The sequence below is a fragment of the Hyperolius riggenbachi genome, chromosome 12 (genome assembly GCF_040937935.1).
Source record: "Hyperolius riggenbachi isolate aHypRig1 chromosome 12, aHypRig1.pri, whole genome shotgun sequence".
Lineage (NCBI taxonomy): Eukaryota > Metazoa > Chordata > Amphibia > Anura > Hyperoliidae > Hyperolius > Hyperolius riggenbachi.
The window spans coordinates 165,929,163-165,948,346 of NC_090657.1; the positions used below are offsets into that span (position 1 = coordinate 165,929,163).

A 19,184-nucleotide genomic window follows, 5' to 3' on the forward strand; every position below is an offset into this window, starting at 1 on the left:
AAGAAAATAATAATTTTAATAGTATTTGTTCACCAACTTTTTGGTCCTTTTTCAATTGCAAAATGATGGCAAGTTTTTTTAAATGGAAGATAAAAAAAAATTATCCTAGCCGAAAACTCGGGAGAAAAAGCTAATTGCATATGGGCCAAGGGGCCAAGGGGCCATATGCAATTCACTTTTTCTCCTGAGTTTTCAACTAGGAGATCATTTTTCCTCTTCAATTTAAAATAACCTTTTAGCACTTTGCGATGGAAAAAGTACCAAAAATAAGGTGAAACAGTACTGCCAAAATTATTTTGAGCATTGGTTTGCTTGCTGACGGTGTAAAAGACATTTTATTTACAAGTTGTGAAAATATCACCTAGGAGAAAACTCAGGAGAAAAAGAGAATTGCATATGGCCCCCAACCCCCCTAGCTTCTTCATGTTTTCTCCATGTTGGGACAAGGGTGCTCTCCAAAGAGAGAGAATTTTAAAGGGGAACTTCAACCTAAACAAAGATACTGTCATTCGTTACGTTAATTAAAATAGATAGGTAATATAATCTCTTACCCACCCTGTTTAAAAAAAAAACAGGAACATGTTTGTGATTTCATGGGGCAGCCATCTTTTTGGTTGAGAGGAGGTGATAAGGAGCATGAGACACAGTTCCATCTGTCCTTTTTCCTGATCACCCCTCCCAGCAGCGCACGCGAGGCTTCAAATCTCAAATTCAAAATGTAAAAAAACAAGTTTGCACCAAAACAGCAGAAGGAGAACAACAACATCATGAATCCCATCAGGCTTTGCACAGCATCAGGGGAAAAATGCCTGGGCAGATTTCTTTGATGGGGCGGAGCTTAGCTTCTGTGCAGCTAATAATTAGGCTTAGGTAAGAAAAACAAAGTTCTGATGCTGTGAAAGTGTTAAAGAAACACCAAGCCTTTTCAGTGCTGCTGAGTAGATTTTTAGCCTGGAGATTCACTTTCATCTCCTTCCAAATACAGTAGATCCAACACAGAAGAGGATCAGCTGATGCCAGAAAGGTGTGCTTTCTGGTTTCTTGAGACTGTTAAAAATAGGCCTAGCTAATACAGTACTATACCCCACTCTATGTACGTACAAAGCATGAACTCTGTATTAACTACTTATTGATCCTGCAGCAGTATACAGTATCTACGCCCTGCAGGATTGCATCTAAAGCCCAAGGGGTGTAAATATTTGTCTTCTACAGCGAACGGGCAGTGCATGCACGCACGTGTGCTTGCGCTGGTGGTAGCGATCAATGGGCAACGGTTGGTGAATGGGAACGAGTATTCCCAAAGCCAATTAAAGGGTCTGATTCATGAATGAACACTGCTGTAACCAACAGCAGTGTTCATTCGTTGAATTCTGTATAAACATACATACAGTGACTTGCAAAAGTATTCGGCCCCCTTGAAGTTTTCCACATTTTGTCACATTACTGCCACAAACATGAATCAATTTTATTGGAATTCCACGTGAAAGACCAATACAAAGTAGTGTACATGTGAGAAGTGGAACGAAAATCATACATGATTCCAAACATTATTTAAAAATCAATAACTGCAAAGTGAGGTGTGCGTAATTATTCAGCCCCCTTTGGTCTGAGTGCAGTCAATTGCCCATAGACATTGTCTGATGAGTGCTAATGACTAAATAGAGTGCACCTGTGCGTAATCTAATGTCAGTACAAATACAGCTGCTCTGTGAGGGCCTCAGAGGTTTTCTAAGAGAATATTGGGAGCAACAAAACCATGAAGTCCAAAGAACACACCAGACAGGTCAGGGATAAAGTTATTGAGAAATTTAAAGCAGGCTTAGGCTACAAAAATATTTCCAAAGCCTTGAACATCCCACGGAGCACTGTTCAAGCGATCATTCAGAAATAGAAGGAGTATGGCACAACTGTAAACCTACCAAGACAAGGCTGTCCACCTAAACTCACAGGCCGGACAAGAAGAGCGCTGATCAGAAATGCAGTCAAGAGGCCCATGGTGACTCTGGACGAGCTGCAGAGATCTACAGCTCAGGTGGGGGAATCTGTCCATAGGACAACTATTAGTCGTGCACTGCACAAAGTTGGCCTTTATGGAAGAGTGGCAAGAAGAAAGCCATTGTGAGCAGAAAAGCACAGGAAATCCCATTTGCAGTTATCCACAAGCCATGTGGGGGACACAGCAAACATGTGGAAGAAGGTGCTGTGGTCAGATGAGACCAAAATGGAACTTTTTGGCCAAAATGCAAAACGCTATGTGTGACGGTAAGCTAACACTGCACATCACTCAGAACACACCATCCCCACTGTCAAATATGGTGGTGGCAGCATCATGCTCTGGGGGTGGTTCTCTTCAGCAGGGACAGGAAAGCTAGTCAGAGTTGATGGGAAGATGGATGGAGCCAAATACAGGGTATTCTTGGAAGAAAACCACTTGGAGTCTGCAAAAGACTTGAGACTGGGGTAGAGGTTAACCTTCCAGCAGGATAACGACCCTAAACATAAAGCGAGGGCAACAATGGAATGGTTTAAAACAAAACATATCCATGTGTTAGAATTGCCCAGTCAAAGTCCAGATCTAAATCCAATCGAGAATCTGTGGCAAGATCTGAAAACTGCAGTTCACAAACGCTGTCCATCTAATTTGACTGAGCTCGAGCTGTTTTGCAAAGAAGAATGGGCAAGGATTTCAGTCTCTAGATGTGCAAAGCTGGTAGAGACATACCCTAAAAGACTGGCAGCTGTAATTGCAGCAAAAGGTGGTTCTACAAAGTAGAGTTGGGCCGAACCTCCGATTTTAGGTTCGCGAACCGGGTTCGCGAACTTTCGCGGAAGGTTCGGTTCGCATTAAAGTTCGCGAACCGCAATAGACTTCAATGGGGATGCGAACTTTGAAAAAAAAAAAAAATTATGCTGGCCACAAAAGTGATGGAAAAGATGTTTCAAGGGGTCTAACACCTGGAGGGGGGCATGGCGGAGTGGGATAGATGCCAAAAGTCCCCGGGAAAAATCTGGATTTGACGCAAAGCAGCGTTTTAAGGGCAGAAATCACATTGAATGCTAAATGACAGGCCTAAAGTGCTTTAAAACATCTTGCATGTGTATACATCAATCAGGTAGTGTAATTAAGGTACTGCTTCACACTGACACACCAAACTGTTCACTGAACAGAACAGGTATGCAGTGGCGGGTTCACTGAACAGGTATGCAGTGGCAGGATCACTGAACAGGTATGCAGTGGCAGGATCAATGAACAGGTATGCAGTGGCAGGATCAATGAACAGGTATGCAGTGGCAGGATCAATGAACAGGTATGCACTGGCAGGATCACTGAACAGGTATGCAGTGGCAGGATCAATGAACAGGTATGCAGTGGCAGGATCAATGAACAGGTATGCAGTGGCAGGATCAATGAACAGGTATGCAGTGGCAGGATCAATGAACAGGTATGCACTGGCAGGATCACTGAACAGGTATGCAGTGGCAGGATCAATGAACAGGTATGCAGTGGCAGGATCACTGAACAGGTATGCAGTGGCAGGATCACAGTACAGGTATGCAGTGGGCTGAGGGCTCACTGAACAGAACAGGTATGCAGCCAGGAAGAAGTTAAGCCTAACTAATCTTTCCCTATGAGAGACTGCAGCAGCTCGCCCTACTCTCACTAATGCAGGCACACGAGTGGCCATAACGGCCGCCGCTGCCTGCCTTATATAAGGGGGGGTGGGGCTCCAGGGGCTAGTGTAGCCTAATTGGCTACACTGGGCCTGCTGACTGTGATGTAGAGGGTCAAAGTTGACCCTCAGGTGCATTATGGGGCGAACCGATTTTTTGCGAACTTTTGCCGCAAAACGTTCGCGTGCGACACCCGCACGCGAACCACCTAAGTTCGCGCGAACCACGTTCGCCGGCGAACCGTTCGGCCCAACTCTAAGTATTGACTGACTCAGGGGGCTGAATAATTATGCACACCCCGCTTTGCACTTATTGAGTTGTAAAAAATGTTTGGAATCATGTATGATTTTTGTTCCACTTCTCACATGTACACCACTTTGTATTGGTCTTTCACGTGGAATTCCAATAAAATTGATTCATGTTTGTGGCAGTAATGTGACAAAATGTGGAAAACTTCAAGGGGACCAAATAGTTTTGCAAGCCACTGTAGATACCAGGTAGACAAGCACCCAACGGGGACAGACATGTGCTTAAGTGGAAAGATTCAATAGCCCAAATGAGTCAAACAAAATCCAATGTGAAGAATCCATAGCACCACGTCAGTAATGTATAGCTCTTTTATTGTTTAAAATAGAGAGATAGCCATAGCAGAGACAGACGCTCTTTTGGACAAGGTCCTTTCTCAAGCTGTGTCAAGCCTGACACAGCTTGAGGAAGGACCTTGTCTGAAACAGCGTCTGTCGCTGCTATGGCTATCTCTTTATTATTTTAAACAATAAAAGAGCTATACATTACTGATGTGGTGCTGTAGATTCTTTGCATTGTATAAACATACAAACTTTCACTTTAGCTTAGGAAAATGGGATTCAGTAAGGTTGGTATTGGTTGGTGGGGAAAGGTTATGCACTCAGTGTCATCCCCCTTGTAGCCACAGAAATGTCCTGTTTCAGTAAAGAGGTTAATAACTCTCTGGAGGGAAAGATATGTTGTTTTCTTTCATTTCTTAAACAATATACTGTAATACTTGTATAAGGTTAAAGTGGTGTGTTTTTGCCAGGAAAATGCATGTTTATATTGCAGCATCACCAGCTTTTTGTTCTGTGAAACTATTGTCTTACAAAAATTCTTTGTTTTCTGGAATTATCACTGGTTCAAATCCTGGGAATGCTAGCTGAAATATGAGCTGTGTCGCTGGTAATGGGCTGATTGCCATTTAACATAATAATAAATCAGACTCAAATACTTTTTAAGATGCCTTTCTGTTGTTAAGCACTTCAGGTTAATCTAGAGCAGTGTTTTTCAATTATTACAACTTCTACGCCTTTATGAAAGTCCATTTAGCAAGTACTGTGGTTATCGTGGTTCACATCTTCTCAAGTACCTCTTGACATGCATATATTTCTTAGGAGTACACCATAGATCATGTAGATGAGTGCTTTCCAAACACTAACATATGCTTTTAATTAACTAAAAGATACATATTAAAGCACGTTTGAACAGAATTTACATTTGTTAAAATAAAAGTAAAACCTGCTATAATAAATTGACTGGAACAAATTCAAGCAACATCAGAGGCCAACATAAGTAGTCCCTGAGGGCAACATAAGTAGTCCCTGAGGCCAACACAAGTGGCCCCTGAGGCCAACACATGTAGCCCCTGAGGCCAACACAAGTAGTCCCTGAGGCCAACACAAGTAGCCCCTGAGGCCAACATACGTAACCCCTAGAATACCCATACCTAGTGTTAAGATCCTAGGGGCAAAAGTTTTTCCTTAATGCAACTAATACCAAGTACACGTGTCAACGTTTCAACTTCTTTGACCACTTTGATAACATCTAGTGATAATTTATTTTCCCCCAACATATATAACTGATTTACTTGAGGATGATTTCAGGCAGTTTATCAGTCACAAGGGTTATTATTTGACATGTTGGGAACTTTTTGTACAAGTGAGGAGCAGGGGGGAATCGAGGGCTGCCTGACATTGCATTGCATCTTGTGGTTGCTTGCAGTTTGATGCTTGACATAGTTCTAGGAATCAAACCGGGGACCCAGCGCTGTACGGGGAGAGTGGTATCCGCTATGCCACGGTGCTTCCCATATGCTGAACCATAATTCTTTTGCATAGTTTAAGAAAACAAAGCTTGAATTGGTAGAGTAAAGAAAACCCAGGAGACTTCCAGAGGATTTTTATAAAATAACTTTTCAGTATGATGCTGTTGAAAAAGTACCAAAAAGAACGTGAAAAATACTGTCAAAATGATTTTCTTACTTTCTGGTTGCTTGAAAGGCATTTTATTTGTAAGATGTGAAAATATTACCTAGGAAAAAAAACTTGGATCAAGCCCAATCGCCCTTTTCAATTCACCTTTTTTCCTAAAATTTCTCCTAGGAGATAATCTTTCAGCACTCTGCTACTGGAAAATTATTAAAAAGTAGGTGAAAAAGTACTGTTAAACGTATTCTTATTAATTTCTTGCTTGTTGGTGGCTTAAAAAGCATTTTATTGATAAAGTGTGAAAATACCGTATCACCTAGCAGGAGGATACATTTTCTCCTAGGTGATATTTTTATAACTTGTCAATAAAATGTCATTTAAAGCACCAGCAAGCAAGAAAATACTCAGAATGATTTTGCTAGTATTTTTTACCTACTTTTTGGGACTTTTTCAATTACAAAGCGCTGAAAAGTTATTTTAAAGAGAAGAGGATAAATTGTGTCTTAGGAGAAAACTCAGGAAAAAAGTTAATTGCATATGGGACAATCGCCCACATACAATTAACTTTTTCTCCTGAGCTTTCTTCTAGGTAATATTTTCACATCTTATAAAAAAAAAATCAAAAACCAAAACACCAGCAAACAAGAAAATAAACAAAATGATAGTACTTTTTCATTTCCTTTTTGGTATTTTTTCAGTTGCAAAGATGAGGTGGCTTGCCTCAATAACGGCAAGCTCATAAGAGAAGACACTGATCGCACAGGCCTGTGCAATAAATGTATTCTGTTACGAGCTTGTCACTGAGGTAAGCCACCTCATCTTTATGATTTTAGTAGTTTTTAACCCAATGTTATATACATCTAGGCAGCTCTTTACCCCTTTATATTGCTTTTACCCCCAATCCCATTGAGGTTGGAGGGGGTTTTCCCCTGGTCTTGATTGGCCAACACCATTCCAAGAGCCAGTCATTTTTCACAAGGAGGGCAACCGTATCCAGGTCCATTTGGACACCCTGAGTGGAGTCGGGTTTATTGTCTCCATCTTCTTCCAGCGGTTGGTTGCCTCTCTGAAACCCTCTTTTGTGAGTAGCCACATACTTCTTTTGATCAACTTACCCCTGTCAAACACTTTCTATGCTATTTGGGCTCCCGTTTTTGCTTGTGTTTTTCTCCAGGAGGGTGCCACGGTATCCCACCTGTATCCAAGTTATTAAAGTGCTAAAAAGTTATTTTACACAGAAGATAAAAAATTATCTCCCCGGAGAAAACTCACAAAAAAAACCTCAGGTGAAAAAGTGACTTGCATATTGGCCAATGTGAATTGAATAAGGGTCAATGAGAAAATCATGTAAGGCAAACAACTCAAGAGAAGATTCCTGCATCCGATGCACAGTAAGAAACTGGGAACATTTGCCCTCTCTGTTGTTTTCTCTCTAATTTTGTTTCCCAACCCAAATTCACAAATGCTCTAATAAAATATTTAGGCATCCCTAAAGTACCATAGTGTAACTCTTCCTGAAGTTTCCGGCTAAAGTCGTTTTATCCTGCTGGGTAGCTCATCCTTCACAAAACAAAACTCATATGCATGTGGATAGCAATAAAACACATTTTAAATTATGATACAAGCATGGGAACTGTCGAGCGTGTACAATTGCCTGGGAAATTGTATTCTGGATATTCAGTTTGATTTGCTGTCGTGAATTTTTAAGTGATGCCTTCTGGTTTTCACCTCCAAATTTACTGGAGTCATAATGTTCTGATTTACTGGTGGAAAAACACATATGGTGGGGTAGAGGAATGGAGGATTTTATAGCCATGTGTTCAGTGCTGATAAGATAAAGGATAGACAGCGAGGTTTGGAATATGGTACCTCAGTTGATAAAGGGACAATATAAAGTCATTTACTGTTGGAGAATGTTTTATCAACCCCTTGTGTTAAAATCACATTACAATATAAAATTAAAGTTCTGCCTTAAACTCATGCATGAGAGAAAGGCAAATTCCTGCATGCCTTGGATGTTTATTATGATAATATCTACATATTTTGTACTCTCTCTGTTCCTCTCTCTGTTCCTCTTGACCGACTAATGTCTTCCTCACTCATGATTTTTTTCCCCATGCACGAACCTCTCATTCACACTACACAACGCAAGCACAAACACGATTTTGTGCTTGCGTTGCCATCGCACGGTCAACGCATGGAATGCACGTCAGGAGCGCTAGAGCGCAGACGCCGGCACTCGTACCCGTCGGGAAACGTGTGCGTCGTGCGATTTTATGTCCCCAGAAGTGTTACATCGTAATGCATGGGAACGCACACCTGTAGTGTGAATGGTAACATGAAAGTCTATGGCCATGTGGATCGTACACTATGTGCGTTGCATCAAAACTGACAGCGCAGCACATAGTGTGAATGAGCCCTTAGACTTTTCCAAAGCTGCTAGCACTCTCTGAAACTCCCTCCCTCACCTTAATAGACTCATCCAATTGTATGTATTGTATTACATACAGTGACAACCACATTGTGTCCATTTAAAAGGTATTGTGTCCACCACCTTGCTTCTATATATTTTTAATATTCAACTATCCTCTTGATTGTCTTTGTAATTTGTCTTGTTCAGTTCTTTTTTAATTAGTTTTTAAGCCATGCACAGACTTTTGTCAAATGAAATAATCATTTGTAGTCCTTTGACACCTGTTACAGGTGGAGGGGGATCTTGGTCAATTGCTAGTGATTTTTCTGGGAGTGGAATGCCTCCTCCACAGCCTAAATTCTTTATTTTGCTCCCCTCCTTTTCCCACAGGATAGTATACTTGACTAGACAGGAAACTGCCACCTGAAGCAATCACAAAAGACCACAGAGATCTATAATGTGTACATAGATTTAAAATGCAAGGTTGAATGACCAGTGGCATCTTCTTCATCTGTAAGTATGACTAATTAGCTCTCTTTTGGTGTTGTTCTCTTCTTTTGTCATAATTAATACGTGTTAATAAATTAAATATTTAAACATAAAAAATAATAATGGATAAAACATAATAATAATAGCAAATTTGCCAAATATCTCAGTGGTGGCCATTGAAGGTGTCACAGCCCCTAGGAGAGTTCAGCTTACTACTTCCGCTGTTACACATGTCTGTCAATACTGACAACATGAGATGAGCCAAAACAGTTGTCAATAAATGGTGAGAAGACAACATCAAGTCTTTGTCAAGGTCGATGTTGATTGTAATCTATGTCAACATTGTGAGACTCACCAGCATTAAAGAAGACTTCCTACAGCATGGATGTGTTGAAGAGAATTTTGATGGTTTATGATTTCAAGAAACACACAAAAGAGTTGATAACAATCATGCTATTGTGAACATATGACACTGGCCATAGGAAAAAAAAAGAACACGATCAGTATAGGAGCTCAATCTTGGTACTAGACAACATAAAAATGAACACTACTACATTGTCGGACGGTGATCATATTCAGATTCTGACAGGAACACTGATACTGATTCTGTTACCTTTGTCTATAAACCATCAAACATGTTCACATTTGCTGAAACAGTCACCTGTGGAGGAACACCTTGAACTTGTTGTTGGAGATTTTAACAGCCACCGAGGTGGAATTTTGTGAAATACTGGTAGATCAGTGAGCTGAGGGATCAGCCTTGAAATTGACTCAATCCTGACTCAGACCAATCAAGTTCTTTCAGTATGGCATGGCTGATTGAAGCGAGGATACAATCTTGGCTTGATTTTTAGTTACATAGCTGGGTTAAAAAAAACATTCATACATTAAGGGAGAATGGGATAGTTCCGGGTCATTGTGAATACAACCAGCAAGATTCTGGAATGAGAAAGACCAGGAGCTTAATTGTGCAGTATCGTTAGAAGACGTGGATGATAAGGAGAGTAGTAAATTATACTCACCAGGGTGGATTGCACTCCTACAACCACCAACAGAGCCTATGGGAAATTAGCAGTTCCCATTCGGTATCCCAGATCCACTAGGCAGATGCTGGTTGGTCGTTCTACTTAGGTGTTTGGACACGTAGGTACAAGGTTTGGATTATAGCTAAAAAGATGTGTAGGAGGTGCCTACTAGAATATCTTTTGACTTTAAATCATATAGTATTGAAGTAATTATATCTTACTTCCATCAATGAACAAACCACATAGGTAGAAATAATCTTAATGATGCACAACAAAGACAACACATTTCACGGGTACTAGCTTGCTTTCTCAGGTCAATAAAAAGTGCCAAGTGAGCAGCAGTCGCGAATGTGCGAACCTCTTCGAAAAAAGACATATGTACACTGAGTTCAACCATACAGTACTACCATAACATTAACACTAGCCTGCATCCTTAGGTATCTAAGTCAATAGAGAGGAAGGCAAAAAAAAGCTAGAAAGCTTGAACCAATTAGCCCTATAAGGGAAAAAAAATTCTGGACTTCAGATGGCAATCAAATTTTGTGAGTGAGAACATCACTGTGTTATAAATCTGTCTTTGCACCAATAAATTGCAGTCATCACAGACCAATCAACGTAAAGGTCCATGCAGCAGTCCAGCCAGGCGTGCTATCTTTTTCCATGTTGATTCAAATTCCATAGGGGAGATAGGAAGATATATGCAAGTCAATTGGATACGCAGAATGAGAACACAGAACCTGCATGGAAAAACTATGATAGGTGTGTTGACATTACAAATAGAGTTTCAAGGCATCCCATACCATGAGACAGTAGGACAAATTGCTATGATAGGAGATAGAATAGAGCGGTACCAAGAATACATTAAGTTGTGTAAAGAACATTTATTCAGCAAGTGAACATTAAAAAAGCTAAAGAACAAATAGTTGAAGCAGTCAGAAAGGAAAGAAGAAAGAATTAGACTTGAGAACAAAAACTCCTTCTGTCTAGCTCCTTCTGTCATTTAGTAGAGGCAAGGTTTACACATTGGGTTGCTGACAAAGACATGGAAGCTGATTCCTCCTTTATCTGACCCTAACATGATCGTATATTTGAAGTACAAGACACTCTAGCTGAGGGCTGACTCTATTTTGCTTCCCTTATTTTAATTCACTTTTAAATCTGAAGCCAGCAGGTGTTCGATGTTGCACAAAAACCTTGCTAACAGCATAACATTGCCTCCTTGCAACAAGCTTATTCCTCGGGGCCCAATTACAGTTGGCTATGCCAGAAAGGTGCTGCTTTTTAAAGAGTTTAAGGAGAAAAAGAAACAAACAAATTGGATAGGAAGAAAGAAACTTCAGGCTGGGGAATAGCAATCACATGTCTCAAATTAGAAGCTGCTTCTGCAAATGTTGTGCTGCGGTAGAAGGTGGGCTCCGAGTTCATCTTTTTTATGGGGGATTCTCAATGTTTATTTTATTATTTTCAAATACATTCCCTGGAAAGGATCTAGGAAAAGATGCCAGCCTGTCTACTGTGCCCCTGTTGTTCATGGAAAACTTTTGGGAAAAAATACATTTCTGAGAATAGCCCATGAGGAAATAGACCAGTCGATTCTGTCGGATTACTAGGTACTGCGACAAGGGAAAATAAGTAAATTATAGTGCATTTTACACTGGGATAAATGTACATCTTAATTGTATGTATTCTACTCTTTTTTAGAGTTTTTAACAATAATCGTTTTTAAAGCAGGTTGACCAGAAGACTTCCCTAATTAACACAAGTTCTCTCCCAGTTAAAGAGGACCTAAACTCTCCCACAGGAGAGAAGGAAAACACAGAGAACCAACCCTGCTTGTATGTAGAGATAACAGCCTGTCTTATTCTTCCTTCTCTGCTAGTAATGAGTCACTGTAATTTGAGCTGTCAGCTCTGTCTGATCTGTGTCTAGACTTGTGCCATTCAGACAGGATGTATGTAAACATGGGAAGTTAACCCTGCATGTGCTTCCATAAAACCTAAAAGTAACTACACTGCAGCATCTCCGAGAAGCTCTATAAGCTGTAACAAGGGAATGTTTTTTTCTGTAAAGGCTATTATGCTATTGCTTATCTTTTAGAGTAGAGTAGAGAGGAAGGAAGTCATGGGTTTAGATCCCCGTTAAGAGAACATTCAGCATGTTCAATAACACAGTCGTGGGTGGGAGTTTTATCTGATAAACGTCCACATGGTCTACAGGATCTGCCATTTATGAATGATACGGTGTTGATGTTCTGTTTTCTACAAGCATCATCTTTGCAACTAACATCATAAACAAATTCCCTCTCTTCTCTCTTCTGATGGACAACAAAAAGCACAATTGTACAATTGTTCCTCTTTGTTTCCTGTGCTGTGAAGGGCCACAAATGCTCTACAAGACACCTGGAAGATGGGCTCTCCTGCCATGGGGGGTACTATGGGGAGTTGAAAAGAGGTATAAATGCTAGGAGGTCCCCAGGGAAGTTTTGCTTGAGAGCCCCATGATTTGTAGTAACACCCCTGTGAGTGGGCTCTTTTAGTAGGGAGGTGTACAAAACCCTTTAACGCTTTTATGAGAACAGCAGGCAAGAAGGCCTTTATGAACACACTGGGGACAGTGTGGGAAGAGTTAAAGTTTTATAACACACTAAGTTGGATAGAGCACTATTAAACTGTAGTGGCAGTGCAAACCACAAAGAGTTAATCTCTTGAAAGGCAAGAGGAAGTGGGTGGGGTTAGGGGATGAGTTTCTGTGCTGGGAAAACAACTACTACTTTACTTCCTCTGATAAAGGGGTGCAAGAGGAAGTGGGAGGGGTTAGGGGATGAGTTTCTGTGCTGGGAAAACAACTACTACTTTACTTCCTCTGATAAAGGGGTGCAAGAGGAAGTGGGAGGGGTTAGGGGATGCGTTTCTGTGCTGGGAAAACAACTACTACTTTACTTCCTCTGATAAAGGGGTGCAAGAGGAAGTGGGTGGGGTTAGGGGATGAGTTTCTGTGCTGGGAAAACAACGACTACTTTACTTCCTCTGATAAAGGGGTGCATCCTTCAGATTGGGTATTTTCATGGCTACACTTGTTATAGATGTCGAGATTACAATGTCTAAACTTGGTTTAGGACCCTTGCAAAATGGGCAACCAGGCTGCAAGGGGCCCCAGGGGTAGGCTAGGGAAAGGCTGTGAATATTGGGGGGTTCCATCAAAGTTCCACTGGGGGGGGGGCCCATGATTAGAAGTGACACCCCTGCATAGACATATTAATATGATTGATGTATACAGCATCAGACTACAAAGTATGAAAATACAATATAAACAATACAACAGGATTTTTACCCAGGGGTCATACCTATGTACACTCATTACACAGCATAAAGAGACACAGGAGAAAGAGATCGGCCCAACATTCTAATGGCGTACTATTAGCATGCCACAAGCGAGTTCGGCGCCGAAAGAGCTGAAAGACAGCTCTCCCTGCTGCCACTAAACTCCCTGGCGGGGTTAAATACTATACCCCTGAGTCGTTGCAACTTGGTGGAAGGTGTGATTCGGGCTCCAGTGATCGCCGGAGTCCCAAATTACTCTTACGCACCCACCCAGCATGACATTGCTGCTATGAGGCACCTGGTTTCGGCTCCTGAGCGCCCAAACCACTTGCTTCACTGTAACGTGTTAACCACTTCCCGACCGCCGTATATACAATTGGCGGCCGGGAAGTGCACCCCACAAGGACCGCCGTATAGACAAATGGCGGCGGTCCTTGTAGGGGCATGGGCGGAGCGATCGCATCATCCGTGACGCGATCCTCCGCCTCCGCCTGGCGCCGCTCACCCGCCGCAACATCCCGCCGGCCATACGGAAGCGCCGGCGGGATGTTAACCCGACGATCGCCGCATACAAAGTGTATAATACACTTTGTAATGTTTACAAAGTGTATTATACAGGCTGCCTCCTGCCCTGGTGGTCCCAGTGTCCGAGGGACCACCAGGGCAGGCTGCAGCCACCCTAGTCTGCACCAAGCACACTGATTTCCCCCCCCTGCCCCAGATCGCCCACAGCACCCATCAGACCCCCCCCTGCCCACCCCCCAGACCCCTGTTTGCACCCAATCACCCCCCTAATCACCCATCAATCACTCCCTGTCACTATCTGTCAACGCTATTTTTTTTTATCCCCCCCCCCCCTGCCCCCTGCTCCCTCCTGATCACCCCCCCACCCCTCAGATTCTCCCCAGACCCGCCCCCCCCCCATGTACTGTATGCATCTATCCCTCCTGATCACCTGTCAATCACCTGTCAATCACCTGTCAATCACCCATCAATCACCCCCTGTCACTGCCACCCATCAATCAGCCCCTAACCTGCCCCTTGCGGGCAATCTGATCACCCCCCACACCAATAGATCGCCCGCAGATCCGACATCAGATCACCTCCCAAATCCATTGTTTACATCTATTCTCTCCTCTAAACACCCACTAATTACCCATCAATCACCCATCAATCACCCCCTATCACCACCTGTCACTTTTACCTATCAGATCAGACCCTAATCTGCCCCTTGCGGGCACCCAATCACCCGCCCACATGCTCAGATTGCCCTCTGACCCCCCCTTATCAATTCACCAGTGCATTAATTACATCTGTTCTTTATTACCCTGTAATAACCCACTGATCACCTGTCAATCACCTGCCAATCACCCATCACCCATCAATCACCCCCTGTCACCCCCTGTCACTGCCACCCATCAATCAGCCCCTAACCTGCCCCTTGCGGGCAATCTGATCACCCACCCACACCATTAGATCGCCCGCAAACCCGCCGTCAGATTACCTCCCAAATGTATTGTTTACATCTGTTATCTTCTCTAAACACCCACTAATTACCCATCAATCACCCATCAATCACCCCCTATCACCACCTGTCACTGTTACCTATCAGATCAGACCCTAATCTGCCCCCTGCGGGCACCCAATCACCCGCCCACACGCTCAGATTGCCCTCAAACCCCCCCCCCCCCCCCTTATCAATTCGCCAGTGCATTAATTACATCTGTCCTTCCCTGTAATAACCCACTGATCACCTGTCAATCACCTGCCAATCACCTATCACCCATCAATCACCCCCTGTCACTGCCACCCAACAATCAGCCCCTAACCTGCCCCTTGCGGACAATCTGATCACCCGCCCACACCAATAGATCGCCCGCAGATCCGATATCAGATCACCACCCAAGCGCAGCGTTTACATCTATTCTCTCCTCTAAACACCCACTAATTACCCATCAATCACCCATCAATCACCCCCTATCACCACCTGTCACTGTTACCCATCAGATCAGACCCTAATCTGCCCCTTTGCGGGCACCCAATCACCCGCCTACACGCTCAGATTGCCCTCAGACCCCCCTTATCAATTCGCCAGGGCATTATTTACATCTGTCCTTCCCTGTAATAACCCACTGATCACCTGTCAATCACCTGTCAATCACCCATCAATCACCCCCTGTCACTGCCACCCATCAATCACCCCCTGTCACTGCCACCCATCAATCAGCCCCTAACCTGCCCCTTGCGGGCAAACTGATCACCCACCCACACCAATAGATCGCCCGCAGATCCGACATCAGATCACCACCCAAGCGCAGTGTTTCCATCTATTCTCTCCTCTAAACACCCACTAATTACCCATTAATCACCCATCAATCACCCCCTATCACCACCTGTCACTGTTACCCATCAGATCAGACCCTAATCTGCCCCTTGCGGGCACCCAATCACCCGCCTACACGCTCAGATTTCCCTCAGACCCCCCCTTATCAATTCGCCAGTGCATTAGTTACATCTGTTCTTCCCTGTAATAACCCACTGATCACCTGTCAATCACCTGTCAATCACCCATCAATCACCCCCTGTCACTGCCACCCATCAATCACCCCCTGGCACTGCCACCCATCAATCACCCCCTGTCACTGCCACTCATCAATCAGCCCCTAACCTGCCCCTTGCGGGCAATCTGATCACCCACCCACACCAATAGTTCGCCCGCAGATCCGACGTCAGATCACCTCCCAAGGGCAGTGTTTATATCTGTTCTCTACCCTAAACACCCACTAATTACCCATCAATCACCCCCTGCCACTGCTACCTATCAGATTAGACCCCTATCTGCCCCTAGGGCACTCAATCACCCGCCCACACTCTCAGAATGCCCTCAGGCCCCAGCCCTGATCACCTCGCCAGTGCATTGCTTGTATCTATTCCCCCCTCTAATCACACCTTGAGACACCCATCAATCACCTCCTGTCACCCCCTAGCACACCTACCCATCAGATCAGGCCCTAATTTGCCCCGTGTGGGCTCCTGATCATTCGGCCAAACCCTCAGATCCCCCTCAGACCCCCTTCCGATCACCTCCCAGTGCATTGATTGCATCTATTTTCCCCTCTAACCACCCCCTGAGACACCCATCAATCACCTCCTGTCACCCCCCTAGCTCTCCTATCCATCAGATCAGGCCCAATACAACCTGTCATCTAAAAGGCCACCCTGCATATGACCGGTTCCACAAAATTTGCCCCCTCATAGACCACCTGTCATCAAAATTTGCAGATGCTTATACCCCTGAACAGTCATTTTGAGACATTTGGTTTCCAGACTACTCACGGTTTTAGGCCCGTAAAATGCCAGGGCGGTATAGGAACCCCACAAGTGACCCCATTTTAGAAAAAAAGACACCCCAAGGTATTCTGTTAGGTGTATGACGAGTTCATAGAAGATTTTATTTTTTGTCAAAAGTTAGCGGAAATTGATTTTTATTGTTTTTTTTTACAAAGTGTCATTTTTCACTAACTTGTGACAAAAAATAAAATCATCTATGAACTCGCCATACACCTAACGGAATACCTTGGGGTGTCTTCTTTCTAAAATGGGGTCACTTGTGGGGTTCCTATACTGCCCTGGCATTTTAGGGGCCCTAAACCGCGAGGAGTAGTCTAGAAAACAAATGCCTCAAAATGACCTGTGAATAGGACGTTGGGCCCCTTAGCGCACCTAGGCTGCAAAAAAGTGTCACACATGTGGTACCGCCGTACTCAGGAAAAGTAGTATAATGTGTTTTGGGGTGTATTTTTACACATACCCATGCTGGGTGGGAGAAATTTCTTTGTAAATGGACAATTGTGTGTAAAAAAAATCAAACAATTGTCATTTACAGAGATATTTCTCCCACTTAACATGGGTATGTGTAAAAATACACCCCAAAACGCATTATACTACTTCTCCTGAGTACGGCGGTACCACATGTGTGGCACTTTTTTACACCCTAAGTACGCTAAGGGGCCCAAAGTCCAATGAGTACCTATAGGATTTCACAGGTCATTTTGCGACATTTGGTTTCAAGACTACTCCTCACGGTTTAGGGCCCCTAAAATGCCAGGGCAGTATAGGAACCCCACAAATGACCCCATTCTAGAAAGAAGACACCCAAAGGTATTCCGTACGGAGTATGGTGAGTTCATAGAAGATTTTATTTTTTGTCACAAAGTGTCATTTTCCGCTTACTTGTGACAAAAAAATAATATCTTCTATGAACTCATTATGCCTCTCAGTGAATACTTTGGGATGTCTTCTTTCCAAAATGGGGTCATTTGGGGGGTATTTATACTATCCTGGAATTCTAGCCCCTCATGAAACATGACAGGGGGTCAGAAAAGTCATAGATGCTTGAAAATGGGAAAATTCACTTTTTGCACCATAGTTTGTAAACGCTATAACTTTTACCCAAACCAATAAATATACACTGAATGGGGTTTTTTTTATCCAAAACATGTTTGTCCACATTTTTCGCGCTGCATGTATACAGAAATTTTACTTTATTTGAAAAATGTCAGCACAGAAAGTTAAAAAAATCATTTTTTTGCCAAAATTCATGTCTTTTTTAAAGAATATAATAAAAAGTAAAAATCGCAGGAGCAATCAAATAGCACCAAAAGAAAGCTTTATTAGTGACAAGAAAAGGAGCCAAAATTCATTTAGGTGGTAGGTTGTATGAGCGAGCAATAAACCGTGAAAGCTGCAGTGGTCTGAATGGAAAAAAAGTGGCCGGTCCTTAAGGGGTAGAAAGCCCTAGGTCCTCAAGTGGTTAAGGAATAGGACAGTAGGTGACCATAAGTTGTATATGAGATGGTAGAGTAATGATTAGTGGCCAACATTTCCTAAGTGAGATAGTATGCGTGCCTGAAGAGGTGAGTTTTTAGGTTTTGCCTAAAAAAGGGTAAGTGTGGGTAAGTGGAGGATGTGTTGAGGGAGGGAGTTCTAGAGAAGGGAAGAGGATGGAGAAAAGTCATGTAGGAGTGAGAAGAGGTGACCAGAGAGGAAGACAGGAGAATATTGTTAGTAGAGTGAAGATAACGTGTAGGGGTGGTATGTGGAAATGCGTTTATTTAAGACATGTGTATACATACTTGTTTTCTGTCCATGTTGAGCACATTAAAATAAAAACACAAAGCAAACAGGCTCTCAATGTATCCTAAAAGCTTTTTGGGGAGGATCATTACCATTTGTTCTTTCATTTTAGGGTTTTCTTATTTGCCGCTTTGTTCTTTTCAGAAACTCTGCAACTCTCAGTAGGAAGAGCCACTTAAGATTGAAATGATGCGAAAGACACTAGTTTGTCAACAACCAAAGTGCCTATCTGTCCAGTCTATGGCTCTGATCGCAGAATAAAGATGAATGCTGGGCCGTAATCATTTCAAACATGAAAAAAAATACACTTGTGTGTCTTAAATGAGTTTCTATAGCGCAAGGATACACTTACAAAGTGTTCTATTGTGACTATGTCTGGCTGTAGTATTTCTGTATGTAGGCAATTGTCAAGCTGAACGTTCTGAAGGACCCCAGAGATTTGGCTTGCCAGTTAACATGTTCTGAGCTCACTGAATCAAGGCAATAATACTTCAGCTGCTCTGCAATTATTACATGGCCTTGTTATAAGAGGTTATAAGAGGTACTATATAATAAAAGCCACAGGAAACACAAATGCAAACAGCAAATCCATTATTGTGTTCCAGCAAGTTGGTTGACAGTGTTTTCCATGTGCACATTATCTTTTTCTAAAGAACACTGACTGCACACACATCTATCTGTCTCTCTGGGGGAGTAACTACAGGGGAGCAGCCCCTGTGACCGCAGAGGGCCTCAGAGCTGTAAGTGGGGGGCCCTAACTACTACTTAAGTCTCTCTGATAGAGGGGCCCATCCTTTAAGTCATTATATCCACACTTGTTTTGTGACCCTTATGAGATGGGCCCCTTTGTAGGGGCCCCATAATTTGCAGCTGTACTATCTGTGAAATACATCCTGTGAAATGCCCATCT

The 19,184-nt window shown here is 43.0% G+C and overlaps 1 long non-coding RNA gene across 5 annotated transcripts in view; it reads left to right on the forward strand.

Moving 5' to 3' along the window:
- The window catches only part of LOC137541801 (uncharacterized), a 71,592-nt gene extending 52,769 nt beyond the window's left edge, over nucleotides 1-18,823 (forward strand). For all 5 annotated transcript variants that reach the window (XR_011025270.1, XR_011025274.1, XR_011025271.1 and 2 more), the window contains 2 exons: nucleotides 8,695-8,817; nucleotides 18,419-18,823. This is a non-coding gene — a long non-coding RNA (uncharacterized lncRNA). The remainder of the gene's footprint in view (nucleotides 1-8,694; nucleotides 8,818-18,418) is intronic.
- The last annotated feature ends 361 nt before the right edge of the window (nucleotides 18,824-19,184 follow it).